The sequence below is a fragment of the Toxotes jaculatrix genome, chromosome 10 (assembly GCF_017976425.1).
Source record: "Toxotes jaculatrix isolate fToxJac2 chromosome 10, fToxJac2.pri, whole genome shotgun sequence".
In the NCBI taxonomy this organism is placed as follows: domain Eukaryota; kingdom Metazoa; phylum Chordata; class Actinopteri; family Toxotidae; genus Toxotes; species Toxotes jaculatrix.
The window spans coordinates 20600897-20619615 of NC_054403.1; the positions used below are offsets into that span (position 1 = coordinate 20600897).

The 18719-nt window shown below is 38.8% G+C and overlaps 1 protein-coding gene across 4 annotated transcripts in view; it reads right to left on the reverse strand.

Moving 5' to 3' along the window:
* Positions 1-12593, reverse strand: part of enox2 (ecto-NOX disulfide-thiol exchanger 2) — a 160997-nt gene extending 148404 nt beyond the window's left edge. For 2 of the 4 annotated variants that reach the window (XM_041048652.1, XM_041048649.1), the window contains exons 1-2: positions 12456-12593; positions 147-242 (exon numbers count right to left, since the gene is read on the reverse strand). The gene's annotated coding sequence lies outside the window, so the exon portion shown is untranslated. Of the gene's footprint in view, positions 1-146; positions 243-12133; positions 12281-12455 lie in introns of those variants that run through there. The other 2 variants (XM_041048650.1, XM_041048653.1) reach the window with 2 other exon arrangements.
* Between the last annotated feature and the right edge of the window lie 6126 nt (positions 12594-18719).

The following is an 18719-nucleotide window of genomic DNA, read 5'->3' on the forward strand; positions in this document are numbered from 1 at the left end:
ACATTTACTTAATAACAGGAACATCTTCTGAGAGAAGCTGATAAAACTAAGGGTTTGAAGGAAAAATACACTACACGAGGCAGTGGTAGAGTAATGCGTAATTCAGCTTTGAAAAGTGTGCATCTTTCCAGCCGTGGGGATCGTACCTGTGATGTTGCAGTCACGGAGCAGCCTATATCAAGCACCAAGCCACTTCACCCTGGCAAAGACGACGTTGCAGTAGTTCAGCTTCATCTCTGAGCCTGCAAAACACAACAGAACAAAGTGAAGCCCACGCTGCTATAAACCCCGAATAGGCCTCTACCTTCGTAGTACTCCGTCATGTTTAAAGCTATGGGACAAAAGCAGTCAGCATAAAGTCCATTTTTATGTAGCGCATTTTAGCTGTGGATGCCAAAGCACTGCTGAAGGTGGCTTTCACAATGACAATAACATTGCTGCAAAAGCTCAAGCTTCCTCAGTCATTTCAATGAGACCACTGCTTTAGCTCAGCGGGGGATTCTGTTGCGGTGCGATCCGGCAAAACAACGTTAGGCCGTTCAGCAAAACACTGTGTTGGCCAATGAAATTCTCACAAGCACACACGTCAGCTGGATTACCTTGCACTGTGGGCCTTGCAGCATTGTACTCATTTATCTGACCAGCATTGAGATTGAGGGGAAACTTACTGCTGCTGTGATTAACTTTCCTGAGATGTTCAATCAGACCTCGGAGGAGTACAAGGACATAAACCGCTGTCTAGGCATTTTAAGCCTCCATCCCGGGCTCGTTTGTTTGTATTTCATCTTCTTTACCTGCACCCTGTGGCAAGATGCCCACACTTACACAACCCCTTGCACTGTTTTTCCACAGTGCTATTGTCGGTGTGAAGGCCTCTAATGCAGCACTGAACGTTCAAATGATGAGCAGACAATGTTGCTGTAATCCCAGAACATTTGAGTGAGGAAGGAAAACTTAAAGGCAGCCTTCCACAGCAGACTATAGAGACTTGTCTTAAGATAAGCAAAATAAAAAATCATATACCCCTGAAGAAATATTTCCATCCAGGCTGCTCACTAATTAGAGCCAAAGAATGAATATGTACATACAGTAGCTGTATAGGCCACTAAAATATGCAGAGCTATTTAGTGCAGCGTGAGAGAACAACAGCATTGCAAACTGCTTTAGACCTGGCAGGAAGTGGATCTTTTCAGGGGGATTAAAAACTGTGCAATGCATTTTTCATCTTCCTCCTGGGGACCCTGTCACAGTGGTTGCATCTCCAAAGAGTGCAGGTTTGAGTTGTTCATAATTTATGTTGTGTTGATAAAGGGACACCTTCCTGCAACAGTAGTTGAACTGTAGTAGTGAGAAATTCAGTAAGAAAATACAACATTGAGGGGATGAATAGGCATGACTGTTTTGCTGAAAGAAACCGGACTTATGTGGCATTTTTTTTTTACTCTCAGCTGATAAAGATGTAGCCTGCCTGATGTAGCCTGCCTGATAACCAGACTGAATTGCTGTTCCAGTCTGATATTGTGCTCAGGTTAGGAAATTAACATCATTAACCAATCAACAAAGAACTATATGGATTTAAACAGTGGTCCACCAGTCTGGCATTGCCTTCCTATAAAACTGTCAGATTCATGATGGACAATAGAAGAACAAGACATTTTGTCTTTTTATTCCACACATTCTTCTTCTCTGTCAGAACCTGATGCCTACATCGCCCACAATGCAACTCAACTGCACACACTTCACCCAGAGATTTAGGTGTATTATGCTAAAAGCAGCTAAGTCCACACCCCCTCGTTTTTAAAAATTTTCAAACTTGCAGCCTGAACCACAGTTTTCTCTGGAGCCACAAAATGCTTTTACAACATCTGTCATATACGCAGCAGTGCTCCCCAACACCTGCAAACTGTAGGGGCATAATGATTATGAAACCGTGACTGAAACCACGACACACAAACGTCCACAATCTCATGTCTTGATAATGGAACAGGAAACCGTGACACTCCCCCATCCATTCCACCATCAACCCTATGCCACCAGTGCAGGTGCAGCCTGTTGGGCGCTCATTTCTTAACTAATGTAACACAGCAGTTTGTGAGCATTTTGGTTATAACAGACTTATAATTATTTCTGTATAAGGAATCATCCAGGTTTGTGATGTTTTTTCAGTTCCTGTTTCCATAAATGTAACTATGTAGCTAATTAGCTATGTAAAAAGATGGCGTCCCCATCTTTAATCCTGTCTACTAAACTGTGATTGGCCGACTGTTCCTCCACCTGGTTGAAACACCTGTCAATGGGCAGAATACCAGACCTATTTGATTTGGTGGACAAATCGGAGATGCTGCGGGCAATTCAGAGGTCTGGAGCAAGGCTGATGAAGATAATTGCAAAATTCCCCTTGTGATTTAATATTTTCATGATTCTTGTTATGTTTAACAGGTATTAAAGATCAGAACTATGACTACTTTTACACACTGTATTACAGGACTTTTACATTACTGTATTACATGCTGAAAACTGACACTACCTCAGCCATTCCACTAACCAGGGTTATATTATGATGACTCTGCCCCTGGCCAAATCTCCAACTACACCCTTGCCCATCCACACCCTCTTCAACATCCGTCTCACACTAGCAAAGAAACCATTAACAGTAATGAGAATCGATGGGGGTGTTAAAAAGTATTGGCAGTCCAGCCCAGGAGCTGCTCTCAGTGCCATCTTTATTAGTCGGGAAAAAAAGAGTGCTGGTCTCTAGCCCGCCAGCTCTAAATAGGAGTGCATTGATTAGAAGGTCAGGCCAGGCTGAATCCAGCCCTTTAACTGACTGTGACACTCCTTGTTCGAATTCCAACAGCTGTCAGTCGTCTTCCAGGTAAACCGGGGCCACCATAACGTGGCAGTTCACACATAGGAAGGGGTTAAAACTCAGAAAGAATAATGCTTACGTAAGAATGAATTTTTCAGTCATATTCATCTTAATCAGTTGAGAGCAAGAGAGAACGCGACACATTTCTAGTGTCTCTCAGCAAATGAAGCACACCTTTAATCCCCTCACTGTCGTATTTGCCAAATGCATTTCTTAAATCCAACTCAAGAAAGACGTCTGTTCATCGACACAATCCAAACTCTGCACAGTAATGCCTTCTCCCCTAATGGTGACTTAATCTCTTCTATGGACACTACCGTAACATTTTACTACTTAGTTTGCCAATTAGCATTAGCTAATAATGTAGATTATATATGAAATACACACTGTACATTAAAGCCGTAATTAACTGCATTTTCTGTATTTTTTTAAAATGCTGGAGAATGTATTTAATTAGTATCACTGAAACATTAAGCTCTATAGAATAAATAGCAAACCAGCACACAAGCAGAAGACTGCTATGATGGAGAAGAGGGCTGATGGCCACGGCCATGGAGTAAAACTGTTTCAGGATTTGACAAAAGGGATTTTATGTGCCAATGTCAGCTAAAGGAAAAATGGACATTTCTTCTCAAAGGTACAAACACTCAGTTAATAAACAGTTAATACAAACATTGAGTCAGCGCCTGAAATAAGAGCCAACAGTGCCCAGCCTCCATGTACAATTATGCTTGCAAAGCAGCTAAATGCTCATTAGGTCAAATTACTGTATTTGAAAGATGAATCCAGACTTTCCAACCCCTCCCTACTAACCTAACCTATTACAGCATTTATGGAAACTTATAAAATCGACTGATGTCCCAATTGTATTTCAAAGATTTACCCAGAAGGCAATTGTGAATAATAGTTTCTGTATTGCACTGTTAAATAAATGTACAACATTATAAAAAGCTGTTTGTTTTCATTCACTAGGCAAATAAACATATTCATGAGACAAGTAAAAGTTTCACTTTGTTACCAGCCCAAGAACAAGGATAAGAATTCCTATTTTGGTTCAGTCTATATATCTCTGATTCCAGCACTTGCTCTGAGGGAGTAAAACCAGTCAAATCCTTTCGCACATTAATCCAGATGTCTGGCTGCTTCAGACACACAGCTCTGTCAGAATTGTATCCTGGCTTTAGAGCTGGAGTCATTTCAAAAGTCTTGGCAGCTAATCAGCTGCTATCTTTCATCAAAAAGTTGCAGTGACGGGGCCAAGCCTATCTTTACAAAATCTACCAGGGTAAGATTGTGTTTCGGTTGTACAGTCTTTCGAGGCTTTACCGTTTGATAGGTTTGAGAGCAATCACATAAACAAATCCAGTGTGTGGAATACGTCTGGCTACATGCCTGCTGCAGAGTTTTTACTAGATGTAACAAGGGTAAATAAAAAGGTTTGTTTCATATGTTACTCTCTATAAATCCTACAAATAAAAGCATGCTCACATAAAACCAGACAGAAGCCGGCTTATAAAATCCAAGAAAACATGAGACATGAGGGCATGGAAATCCACTGCAAAATCTAATTCCAGTTTGCATTAGTTTGAAATATGTAGATGTCATTCATACAGGACATGATAGCCAAGGGTAAAGTGTGCAACGATGTTGTGACCACTTTTTGCTATAATCAAAGCCCTCACCGCTCATCACTCCAACTGGAGATTTAGTTCAATCACTAAAATTATAACCCATCATCAGCACTGCTTGATTAAAAGTGTGGCTTTCATCTTTATGAAAAATACGGCATTCGTGAAGGTAATTGCCCTGCCCAAAAGACTTTAAGCTCTGAAGTCATCCTCAGATGATCAGCAATCAGTGCAAGACGAGTAAAGTACAGCTCACATCCTTGTTCAGCTCATGAATTTGAAAAGTCGTGCATGTTTGAAATCTGATCATGTTTGGGTATGATGAACACAGTTCCATTTCCTGCACTGGATTAACATGAAAGTACACCCCCCCTCCTCTCCACTTGTCAATGTCATTGCAGCTTCCAGACTTACTGGGGTATGAAATTAATTTACTTCACACCTTTTGGAGACTTCACATAAGATCAACGTCCATTGAGACCTCATGAGGAGATTTACCCTAAAGCTGAAAGCCACATAGCCTAAATGACTGACCACAGGGAGTGATAAGGGATATTGTAGTGAGCTGGTTAGACCAATTTCAACACCAATTCAGACTGCCTGAGGACAAAAAGGCTGTGTATAGCAGGTTAGTGTTTAGGACTAAATTGGACCTGTTATCAGGCACTGGACTACACCCTGAAAGTATTGTGCATTGCACTTTTGTTTACTCTGGGTGTATACTGCAAGGTCACTGTGGAATTTTCATTTTTCATCCATGTTGTATACGTAGGCCTACAGCATATCCCATGTGGCACTTGGAGTATGAGCAAGTCCATTGCTCTATTTTTTAAGCCTCCTGGGAAGTGCACAGCGTATGCTCCCATACTGTCATTTAAGCCAGTTTATTTTTGTATTGGAAAGGTAGGGGATGTTTAAACTTGTGAAATAGATTTATTTTTAACAGCCATTTGAGTGAAAAGAACAGAAGGTGACATAAGACCTCTACAAGGGAGGTGACTATAATTAAGTTACAACGCCAACTGAATGTCTTCATGTGCACATTAAGTTTGCCTTCTTGTCTAACCCTTGCAGTTTATGTGTGAACACACTTGAGTAATACTGGAATGATATTGTGGCAGAAAAGCATTCAATGAAATCCAAACTCTCCCTGGCTGACAGTACTTTTCACTGCCATTCAAAGGGAAAATATTCTACCTTTTAATCAGTACTTTAAGTCAGGTCTGTGCACTGTGCAGCTCTGTTATATAGAAAATATGAATATCAGGTTCAGGTTCACTCAGTATTACCTGATACACAACAGTGCAGGATTAGATTAAATATAATTAAATGCAATTAAGGCTATTAAAAGGCTCCTGCATAGTGGTTAAAGGCAAATGAGACACAATTTTGTTTATGTGTTTCATATTTTTAGGAATAGGTCTCAGTTTGAAGAAGAAATTACTCCACCTCACTCTAGTGAGGTAATAAAAACGGAAACTTGACAGTATCAGTTTAGTTCATAATTTTGTCTTTGAAACAAACTGCACATTTAGTGCAGAAAAAGAAAATTTCTCATGCACTGATCCACAGATATTAACTCACAATTCAGTGTTCCCGTGTTTGATGTTTTGTTGCAGGCAGGTGCAGTGTGCACAGGCCAAAAATACACAAAGGTTTATTGATTAGCTCAAACGACACCCTCTCACCACCTCCCTCCATCCAGCTCCCAAATTCCCCTGAGGGTCAATGAAACATCTCTAATGAGAAATGTCACCTCTTCTCACCTCAAGTGGGACAAAAACAATTTGGTTCAGACCATGGGAGATGGTCTCAACATGGCGCCATCCACTGAGCTAAGTTTAGTGAGAAGGCCTCAGGCAGGAATGTCTTGTCAGACAGACTTTGCAAGTGAAATCAAAATAGTGCAATTTTACACAGGATGCAACAAAACAGAAAGGACAGGCTTAAATTTATAATTTAACACTGGAGCAAGAATCGTCACACTAATACAAACTGGCAGGTCAGTTATAGGCCATAATAGACTAACAAGTGTTTACATTTACTTTAACAATGGGATTCCTGTTAGTAAACATCTACAGGCAGCATTTATACAACATGTAAATGTATCAGGAGGTCGACAGTCAAAAAAGGACAGCCACTGTTGCAGTTTGAAGCTTTTGATGTCACTTTAAAACAGTAATTAGAGCAGGAAACAACAGCAATTAAATACCAGGTGTACCAGTCCATTACTCAGCTGCATTAATTAGGCTGATGATGTCAGAGGCCTAAACTGCTTTTCCAGGACTTGTTATTGACCAAAGTAAATATTGGGACATCCTTCTTCTTAATGAAGCATTTGCCATCCACAAACATAAACCTTCCTTGAGAAATGGTTTAAAAGCCTCTGAGGAAAGTGAAGCTGTTTACATGATGTTGTGCGGTGGATGCTGACACATATTGATGTTTTACCTAACAAGCGGTTTAGGCCTGTGACATCATCAGCCTAATTAATACAACTGAGTAATGGGCAGACACACCTGCTGTTTATTAATTGTTGTTTTAATCACTGTTTTTATGTAAGGTTTTAGTCGAGTAACACTAATCTTTTTTTTTTTTGGAAGAATATGTTAATTTAGTTAGGATTAGGTAACTTGCACTACAGCTTTCTTGTAACCAACAGTGCCAGCAGTGTTTTGTTTCGTATCTGTGAAAAGCGACATGTTAGTCTGTGGTAAGAGGGTTTAGACAAGATTCTGACAGCCTCTCTTCCTCTTCAGCAGGAACAAAATATTGAAGTTCAAATGCAGTTTTTACAAAATCAGCACTCAAGAGCTGTGGTGCACCTGCAAAATATCTGCTTCGCTCATGATTGATGTGTGCAATAAAACACAGTCATTTTATGCTACATGGCAGAATTGTGTAGTTAATCAAATTTCACTGTCTGGGCTGGGCTATGTGCATGACATTACATGATACACACTTTATATGTGGGCTGAGAGGGGGAGGGACTGCCCACCACTCACAGCAATTTCAAGTAATAGAAATATTGACCATATGGTGGAATGTGGGCGTGCTGTTATGGTAATGCATTTTAATAAACTGAATTAGGATTGCAGGAGGAAATAACAGACATATTTCTCCTTGTGTCCATGAAGATGGGACATGTAGAGGAAGGGTTGTTTTACATATATCATCAATAACTCCACTGTTTATCCCTTAGGGGCATAAGCATAAATGTGTACTGTCCATCACAATATAAATGAGATAGCAGGCGGGCGACCTGATAGCCGAGTGGTTAGGGCACATACCACATGGGCACAAAGGCCCTGAGCAGTGAGTCCCTGGTTGAGCCATTTGCTGTTTGTCAGTCCCCTACTCTTGTTCCCATATTTCCTGTCTCTCTTCTATCAAAATAATTGCATAAAAATGCAAAATAATTAAATAAATGAGATGGCAAACATAAACATCCATGCGTACACATATTCCATCCAGGTTTAGCTTCACCTAATCTCATTTTTGACTGAGCATCTTAATTATTTACCTACATAACCTGTCCTCCATTTGGACGCACAGAGCTGCCAGTGATAGTGAGAAGAAGCAGGCCTTAATCACAAAACTCCTGCATAAGACGACATGATTTCTGTGCTCATTTAACTCCCACATATACTGAAGCACAGCAACAAGCCACTGTTAATCATTTCTGACAGTACAAGATCACATTTCAAACAGGCTAGCTTAATTTTAAAGCAAAAAACTGGCCTAAATTCATATGCAGGATATGCTTTTGACTTCATATGTAAGGTTACTGCATTTTTATTCAAGCTTAGTTCTGTTGTAAGCAGCCAGGGTCACCTTCCTGGACATCCAGCTTTAACTGATCTAACAGATCTGAAATGTAGTGCAGACAAAAGTACCTTTAATAATTATTAAAAAATACAATAGCTTGCAGTATAGTAACAAAAAGTTCAATTCTCTTTTAAGTGTAAGCTGACAGGCTTTTCTGACAAAGAAGACTTAGAAAACCATTCATGATGCAATTTTCAAAAAAACCCTCATTTAAATAAAAAAGGCTGGTTCGTTGTTACTTAAAGAGGACAAAATAAAGTTAAATTTTGGTCAGTGTGTATCCTACTCACTGTGTTCTGAGAGGAACAAGCAATCATTAGTTTATCTGGTTACATCTGATTAAGACGATTAAATGATGATTAGAATTTGTTTTGCTTAGGTATTTATGTGGATATCAATGGCTAGGTTAAAGTATAAGATGAAAAAGGCTATTCTTAGTTAAAGATAGGTTAGAACTGGACTAAACAATGTTTGAGTCCTAGGGGTGGACAGATTCGTCTTTTTCTCTGCCCATATCAGTTGAGATACCTGGACTCCGATATCTGAGCACCGATCCAATACCTGGCATTTAAACATATGACAGTGACTGAATGAATATAGCCCTAATTCCAGCTTCTTGGTTGAAGGAACTTTCTACTTTTTTTCGTCTTATACGATAATAAAACAATATATTTAGGTTTTGTAGTGTAATGGAATCAGATTAGCCTTTAAGAACTTGTAACTGGCATTTTCTGAAATTTTAAAGACCAAATGATTAATCCGATCAGATTGGTGCATCTTTAATGAGGCTGGAGGACACAGTTACAAACATTTCAACCACCTTTGTTAGTCATATGCCACCCCACCATTGTATTGCTATTGTATATACATTCAGTCAATCACTCTTTGTCCCCTCATTGTTTACCTCTAATATCTTCCTTAAATTATCATTTAAAACACCCATTTTCCCTGCTGATCAGACTTAAACAATGGGACAGAGCACAATGACTTCATTCTGCTGCCACAATCATGACTGCATGATATCATAACATGAAACAATAGGCCTCCTATTATGTTACACATGATGATCCCCTCTACACTCACAGCTTTGGTGTCCACATTTGTCTCTGTCCTGTGCCTTCAATAAGTCAAGCATAAATCCATCAACAGAGCAGTAGATCAGGTATCACTGGCATGGGTGCAGTTCTTATTTGTGCAAAGCAAGGTCACAGAACCACATGGATGCTGGATCAATCAGACAGATTAATGAAGCACAACCTGCTGACATGACGAATATTGACACCCCTATTACATCTTGGTCGTGCAGTCCTCAACAGTGCTTAAATAAATCAGGCCCAAGCAGAAGGAGGCAGGTAAACTTCTGAACCTAATCCTTCACAAAATGAAAAGAATACAAGAGGGGCTTAAATATAATGGAAATAGGACTCTCCCTGGAAATACCGAACTTCAAACATGTGAAAGTATTAAATATTATTTTGTAAGCAGTGACTGCAAGCTTCATCTGTGTTCAGAAGTTTTTTTGGTTAATATTTATAAGGCAATAAAGTGCTAGGATAACCTACTTAAAAGAAACTCCTGACTATTTTTGACAGTTTATTATCAATTATTGTGTTGATTTTTTGTTGATTTCTGATTTTTCTTGTAAAATATGACAACAATTCAAATGTAATTTGAATACATTTTTTTTATATTTCATAGACTAAAAAATTAAGCAAGAAAAATGACTCCCAGATTAACCAATAATTAAAGTAATCCATAGCTGCATCCCTGCAACAAACGTTTAGCAATTTTGATTGAGAAAGTACTTAACTGATTAATTGATGATCAGAAGTGTTGGCAGTTAATTTTCAGTTAATTGATAAATTAACAAATTATTTCAGCTCACAGGGGGCAGAGGGGCTATCCTGTGATTAAACCTATGACTACGTGAATGGTTGCATGTTTCACTCTGATTAAGAATTTAGCTATTAGTTATACATGTACAGCCTCCTAATCACCTCCTTTCCCTTGGTAAATCCACACAGCATAACAGGAAATGCATCAAATGACAAAATTAAACACTATGTATGTCGGCCCACAGCTCTGCAGCAGATGGAAATATCTATGAAGCTGTTTTTACTTGAATTAACTGGTTTGCTTAAAGGCTTAAAGCACCTCCAGTGTCATTTCTCCTGCCCAGATGCTGGTTGTATTTCTGACAACGGGGACTCCGAGTGGGCCAGAACAAATGGCATCCTCCATTTTTAATCAATAGGAGGATTAACCTTTGCTATCAGCAGAGCCTCTCATCGCAAAATGTGGAGTCAAGATTCAGGATTATACCTATGAAGACATGATTTAGCTCATTACTAGACTTAGATCTTCAGACCTGTATCACACCCCATATGTGTGTAATACAGCATAAGTTTACCATTAGGTTACCATTAGTGAGTCAGTAATCCTTCAAATCTCTCCAAAGAAAAGCACCTCATCAGGAGCCTTCCTCGAAATGAATGTATTTGCAGAGGTGTCTTAGTAATGATCCTCCACATTTTTAGAGGCGAGCTCCCCACTTTCATGCCCTCATCAAAGGCTGGTCTTCTGAACATTTAGCTAAGTACCACAAAGGTGATTCTTAGTATTCCCATATCACAAAGCGCTCATAAAACTGTCTTACTGCACGGAGCAAGCCTGTGTTTCTCACATTTTTGGCAGCACAGCACAACAACTTGACTGCAAACTAATTTCTGCAAACAAGTTACTACTGTGCTGAAACATCAGTTGACTAATGAAGAAGTTAATCGTCTTGGTAATAAATTAATCATTTAACTCCGTTCAATTCATCTGTATTCTTATGGTACTTATGGCACAACAACAGTAATGATCCAAAGTGCTTTACGGTGCAGAGGGGAAAAAAAAACAAAACAGAAAAATACAAGATTATTTATGAAGAAAAATGCCAATTATTCTCTGGTTCCAGCGCCTAAAATGTGAAATTTGCCGCTTTTGTCTGTTGAGGCTCATTGTGAACAAAATATTGACACACCTATTACATCTTAGTCCTGCAGTCCCCAATACTGCTTAAATAAATCAGGCCCCAAGAAGAAGGAAAACTTCTGAACCTATTCCTTCACATGATAAACAGAATACAAGATGGGCTTAACTATAATGGAAATTGGGCTCTCCTTTAAAAAGCTGAACTCCAAAATGTCACAGACTGGTTGCTGTGGCTGCAATCAATTTCATTTGTGCTCAAAAGTTATTGCATCAACTTTATAAGTTAATGAAAATTTCAAGTTACATATTTATCAGAAACTCACACAATATGAGATAGGACGGCAACTAAAGATTAGTTAGCCTTTATGATCAACTACTCTGCACATTATTTTTTGATTATTTGTCTTATCAGTAATTCAGTAAATCTCAAACCAACGTGTCAGCCACACTCCCCGCCCTTTAACCAGATTAAAGTTGCCTCAACAATAGTGGTATTTTACATATTCATCTGCTTATTTATCGATACAGTCAAGCCAGAATATAATCATCAATATGTGAGTACAAAAGGTACGGTATAAAACAGCCTGGTATAGGCATAACCATCCTGGGTTTTCTTCCTTGAGCAATCCATCGTTTTCTGTGCTCAAAATAACTTCTTGAACGCTGCTCTAAATTACAGGTAATAGTTTTGAGTGTTACAGGAATATCGCCTGCTCCTCTTGCAACCTTAACTTGACGAGGAGAGGAACACTTTCACTGCACTAAGCACCCCGGTTCGGGACTAACCAGCAGTATGACTGACTTATAGAAGTAGATAAAACAGAATAATTACCTTAGCAGGAGAGCTGTCACTGCAGATGCTCAAAACGATGCTGTCACACTGCTCGGTTAAATTAATGTCAAATCAGTCAGTTGTTAAGTCAGCTAACTTAACGCTCCGTGTACAAAAGTAAGACAGAGCATATTCTGACTACATATCGCTTCAGATGACTCTAAACTGAACGCTTTACAAGCGACAAAATATGTAATATGCCCCCAACTTTTACCATGTTGTTCCCCTATCGGCGACAGTGCGAGAGAAGCTAATGCTAATGTTGTCGGAAGTTAGCACCGGCGAAGTGAAAAAGGAAGGCAAAGAGGAAGTATAAAAGTACCTGACTACAACGGCTATGCTCCTCCAGTCTCTGTGTGCTGCTAAAAGTTTCCGTGCAAATCCATGCGAAACTTGGAAGTATGTTTCTGTTCCCGTAGAGTGGGTAACCAGGAAAGCCTCCGGTTAGCAACGAGACCTGTCAAACAATGGCGGAGCCAAGTACGGCAAGCAGGAGGCCGACACGTGCTTTTTGTTGACGTTTTTTTTTTTTTTTTTTTGACGTCCCCCTACGGGCGAAATGTTTAGGATGGTTTCGTTTTGGTGCCGCATGCCGGAATAATCTGCTGTTAAAATAGATGTACCCAGCAGAGATATGGCCTGTAAAAGTATTAAGCATGATGAACGATCACCGTTTCTGTTCCCTGCCTTTCCTACCGAGCAGTTCTTCAGTACAATAAGAATCAGAATCAGTTTTATTGGCCTGGTATGAATTTGAATCCTGTTTTTAGTGACTCTCAGTGTACTTATACACAACACCAATAGCAATGTCAGGAAGATAAACATGGACATACAGCAAAAACAAGAAAAATAAAGATGAATAAGCACAAACATTACTTCTATGTACAAGTGGGTGAAAAAACAATAAATAAAATAAATAAATAAATATACACATATGGTTATGAAAAAGATAAATAAAAAAACAATATACATACTCTGCAGTTTATTAGGTAGACTACAGCAAGCTGAACCTACTGCAGTCTAACAGTCCTTGAATAAGTCTTCCTTCATTGAAGGTTTTAATGTTCCTTTTTTGTTAAAACTGTGCTGAAGTGGTGTTGATTCAACTTTGTGATAATTTTTTAGGATGTAGTCTGCGGTGCTGCTGACCTGCATTATTAGGTGTTCCTAATAATATCCTATTTTGTCCACCCCGTTCAAATCAATGAGGGTAGGCTTAACAACACACGCCTCTTTGTATAATGCAATACACCTCACATTGCAGCCTACAGAAAGGTCATACTGTTCAATCTTCTACACAGTTAAGCCTCTGCTTCAGTAAAATAAGGCTGCTGTCATTGTAAAATCGGCAATTAGAGTCACATGCACTCACTCAGCTCAGAAAAGATAGACTGCATCAGACAGTATTAATAATTAGCACATTAGTCTATTCTATTGAAAATATAGCACTTTGTTTTGACCTTTCAGAGATGAACTTAAGATAAAGCTTCTTTCTAATTTTAAATTTCCAATAACGTTAGTGTCAATCTGTAATCGTGTATATGCTTAGTTCTGTAATTAAGGATTAGCAGCTGCACACAGCGAGACTCTGCATCAAAGGATTTATTTATTTATTGCTTGTTTGTTTGTTTTGCACTTAATGATCAAGTCCATAGTGATGAAAAGTGTCTCATTCTCAAAAGTGACTGACACTTCAATCACTTTTGACATCTCAAGGACGGAGGTGTGTCACCTGTTTTGGTTATGGATAAAGGGTGGCAGGCAATTACTGTGTAAATTAATAAATCAGAAAACTTCCCAGAAACTCCCGACAGGGCTTTGATGGATATATTCAGTTTTTATTCCTCATCAAATTTCACATCAAAGACGTTAGATGGTTTTCTTTTATTAATTACACAAAAATACATCATTTTAACCTCCTGGAGTTGGCAGCTCACATCTTTCTTTCAGTTTTAACTGTAGTGTTTTTTAAAGACCCAGATGACTAATTTCTGTCTATCTGCTGCATTTATCAGAAGTCGTTATCCTCTTTTACAGCTGTCATTATTCTTCTGCAGTTATTTAATGGTTTCCTTTCAAATTCCAATTCAAATTAATACAAGACTATTATGTAGATGGGGTTGAAATTTAAAGCTGAGTTGGCCCTTACGGGAGAAGCATCCTTAAAGGTCTGCATTTGCTCACAGTGAAATTTAATGTTCATTAGAGATGGTGATAGAAAGTAACTAATTACATACACTCGAGTACATTGTACATAAGTACAATTTTTATTTAATTTACTTGAATATTTCCATTTTGTATTTCTTTATACTTATACCCTACTACATTTTGGAGGGAAACAGGCTGTAGTGACATGCTACTTTTTTCACATTAAAAACAAATGATAAGATTTTGAAATACAATGTACAGCTGAAGATTAAATCAGTGCTTCCCAGCCTTTTTTGGCTTATCTGGGGGCCCTTATCATGTTTGAGACTGTAGCCACTACAAGTGGATACTACACTGTTAGATCAGCCTATTTGGTGGAAAAGCAATATGTTGTCTCAATTATGATAATAGAAAATGTGATCTGGTTGCGGTTAAATTTCCTGCTAAATGCATTTGCTGATACAGTTTAGTGGCATAAAGACAGAATTTCTTGGAGACTGGACTGTTTCATGCTGAAAATATTGTGGGGTGCAATAAGGTAAAATGACCTATTAGGCCTATTTCACAAAAAAGCAAAGATTAAAGTCCATAAATTGAACTGAAATTTGTCTAGCAGAACTTTTTTCTTCTTTCTTCCTCCATTAATCATCTCATGACCCCTTGGTTTTATCTTGTGAACGTTTGAAGGGGCTTGACCGCAAGGCTGGGAACCACTGGGCTAATTTACCTATCTGTATATAAAGCATTTAAAATTAGCTCCACCTCGAGCTGCTACAACAATAAATTCTGCTTTGGCAGAAATGCTCATGCATCACTGTTAACAATGTCAATATATAGTATGTCACATATAACTATATATCAGTCACAGGGGACATTTTTCTATAGATCAAGTACTTTTACTTTTTATATTTTTAAGAAGAATTGGCAGCTAATACTTTTGTACTTTTACTTATGTAGGATTTTGAATGCAGGACTTTTATGTGTTATGGAGGATGTTTACATAAATGGATTTGTACTTTTACTCAACTAAAGGATTTGAACACTGAGAAGTGATGACAACTTTTCTCTCCAAGGTGCTGCGAATTAAATCGGTGATGAAAGGTCAGGGTTTTGTGAGCTGTTTACCCACATTTCTCATTCTTCACTTTGTTCCTGCTGTACTTTAGGTTTGGGATTTGTGAGTCTTAGTTTGTCTACATCCTGATCTTTAAAAATAAAATGGTTCACTCTTTCAAAACTTAAAATACATGCCTGTAAAGAGACAACTGTGTTAATCTGCCCCTCACCACAAAAATGTCTTTACTTAATCAGCCAAAAACAGAGGAAGAATGAACATGTCTTTTTAAAGCTACTTAATACCACTTTACTTTTCCTTATTAAGCAAATGATTTCATTTTGTGTGTAATTTCACTTTGCTCTCAGTTGTGTTCCAATGCCATCTCCTACTCCACAGCTTATTGTTACTGTTCTGGTGGCTAAGCTCTTTCAGAGATGCTGGGACATGAACAAAGCCAGTGATATCTAGTGAATTCTCATTACAAGGGGATTATCATATGTGCCAGCATGCATTCCACTCACACATCATTAAGTGTTTTGGACCATTTACAGCCAATTACACCATTGCTAATGCTTTCTTTGCGCCCACCCTTCCCCCCAGGCCCATGATGACATTTGACAAGTTTTGACAAGTCTGCGTGAATTTATCTTCTTTGGCATGTTTGCACTGGATTGGACTACCTGGCAATCACTATTTGTTCTGTATCAGACGTCCTTTTTTTTCATTGTGACCAAACCTCAGCATCTATTACAGCTGTCTATGTCCCATGTGCTCCAGCTACAAGGGAAAAAGTAGAAACCAGTACAGTGTAAATACAGATCTGAGAGATCTATTAATGCTTAATGAGCCATTAATATTCCCGAATGAGCCATAATCCCAGTTAACATGTCTCCCCCAGCTGGAAAGATGTACCGTTGCCTGATTCACAGCAGGTTGCTTCAATTAGACACCTACTGCACAGCCTCAGCTGCACAACACAATCCTGGAGTTCTATAATGTGGATATATTGTACATAGTGCAGTTTTCTTGCAATTTTCTGCTGCTTAACTCAGGGTGTTTTTCATAAGAGAAGCTGCATCTTCCCCCAAAGTACAGGCAGGAGCCCACTAACAAGATTTTCAGTGTTTGCTTTGTGTTGTACCACCTGGGATAATTGAAAAAACTTTCCTACTTTGTTAACTACAAATTTGGGGGCATTATTGTACGTTTGAATAATAAAGTTTGGTTTTGTTTTTCTACTGGGGGGGGGGGGGCAATTTCTTAGTCCTTCGTCTCTTTTTGCCGACATGTTTCTAGTTATGGTTGAAACCTGTTAAGTGCTAATAAGAATACATTTTGGTTTAAGTTGGTTATTTGGTTACTGGAGTTTTCCCACATTACATTCTGGGAGCAGTATCCCAGAAATTATGTTTATACACAACTAAACTGCAAATATGTTTTGTAAGAAACATAATTGCAACCGCTTTATGTTTTCTGTTGATGAAATGTTGCTAATTTATGTTTTTGACAAGTTGCAAACACATTGATACTGAACATGTAAGTAAAATTTTCACAGTCAACATACTTGTTTTCCACCAGGATAACAAATAATAAACTCATTTATCTCTCAACGAGAGAGCAAATAAAAGTATTGCCCAAAATGTTGAACTATTCCTTTAATGTTCAGGGGGGTTTTTTGTGTTTGGTTTGGTTTGACTGACCTTTTTATGTTTACACCCACTCCAGTCTTGTTTGTCTTACTGTAAATATACTGGGCCAGTTGGAGGAATCTTTGTCTATGGCAGTGATGAATGGGAGACATGGTTTGTGAGGTTTAATGTAAATATTTCAACTTTGTCTCAGTCTGAAATGCTCAGTTAGTCAGTCTCTCGTTCTCTCTCCCCTGTCTTCCACCCTTTGGGTTTATTGTTTGTTCATATTCTCTTTTAGTGATGTAAAATAAACTTATTTTTAGTTACAACTCATGTGTGGTCTCTGCTTTTTTGTCTGAACTTGTAAACCACACCGTAAATGTGAATAGATTTTTTTCAGCATATGTAGAAAGAGTATGGTTGGTGAGTCCAGCATGACACAAATGGTAAGATGTTTCCTTCAGCGCTGAAGAAATGAAAGTGGGGGAAAAAAATCCGTTTACAGAAACTTGGACTATTTAAAGCATACTGATCTGGGCTAATGATGGACGCCCACCTTTCAAACATTTGTTAAAAAAAAGATTTTGCTGCCAGCTACCCGGCTTTGATGGTAAAACATCCCAGCAGAAACATGAAAAAGAGATTACTTCTACAATATAAGTTGCTGTTGACCAGAGAAAACATGTCGTTTCTCATCAACAGTGTATGTGAGAGCATTCAATATCAGCCCTCCTGCAGGCATCCAATCTCTTCCCAAGCTGCTGTCTGTGGTCCCTCCACCAGTCTGTTCAGCTTTTCTCATTAGATTTCCTACTCTTATGCATCCCAAGTATTTTTGAAGTGCATAGTGTGTGGAATGATGCAATGCATTCAAGTGTCAAGCCTGCACAAATCTCATCATGTCCAGGGTGATTCACATATGGAAAGTTTGGTATCCTAGCAACAGCCAATAAAAGCCGGCTTTGATTGGGTATTGCCCGTGGCCATCACAACTTAAGAGTCAACAGGGCTGCTTCTCTATGAACTGATGAGAAAGTGTTTACAAGCAATCAGAGAATGTTTTAATCATTCAAACTGGCTGGTGGCAAACCAGAGAAATAATGGCTTTTCTTGTCCTGAATGAGAGCTGAAGTGTGTGTAATCCCCCCTCACCAAACGCTTGATTTTTACATGAGCGTAGACAAAATGGACTCAATCAGGTATTTGAGCTGGGTGGTGATTGCTGAATTAAACCATCTGACCGTCTTTCACACTGGAGGGTCACATTCACGGATAGGTTTCATCGTGTGCCACAGCATCTGATTGTGGCTTGATTGCCAGTGTTCAGTCTGAGAATGATTTCATGGCAAATATAAGCCCTTTGTGGATTTATCACCCTCTCTAGGCTGCTACGCTGTGACAGTGAACTAAGAAAACCCAGCAGACTGTCTCAGCCTGAAATGCTGAGGGAGCTGAATTCATATTTTAGCAAGTTAGTTTCCATCTGTATGGTGTTTACACATATCACACTTAATTTATGATGAGACAATAACTTTTACAGGGAAAAGCCATAAAGAAGCTTGTGCCAGCAAGACTACTCTAGCAGCATGCCACAGTGCGAGAAGGCAAGCATAATGTTGTTACACAGTCTATACAGTCTCTGAATTGTCTGCAGTTTTCCACCTTGAAGCTGCACTAGGAGAGATTTTATATAAAATTAAACTTGTCTTCTCAGATTAACTCACAAAGTGTTATTGCTAGAGAAAAGAGT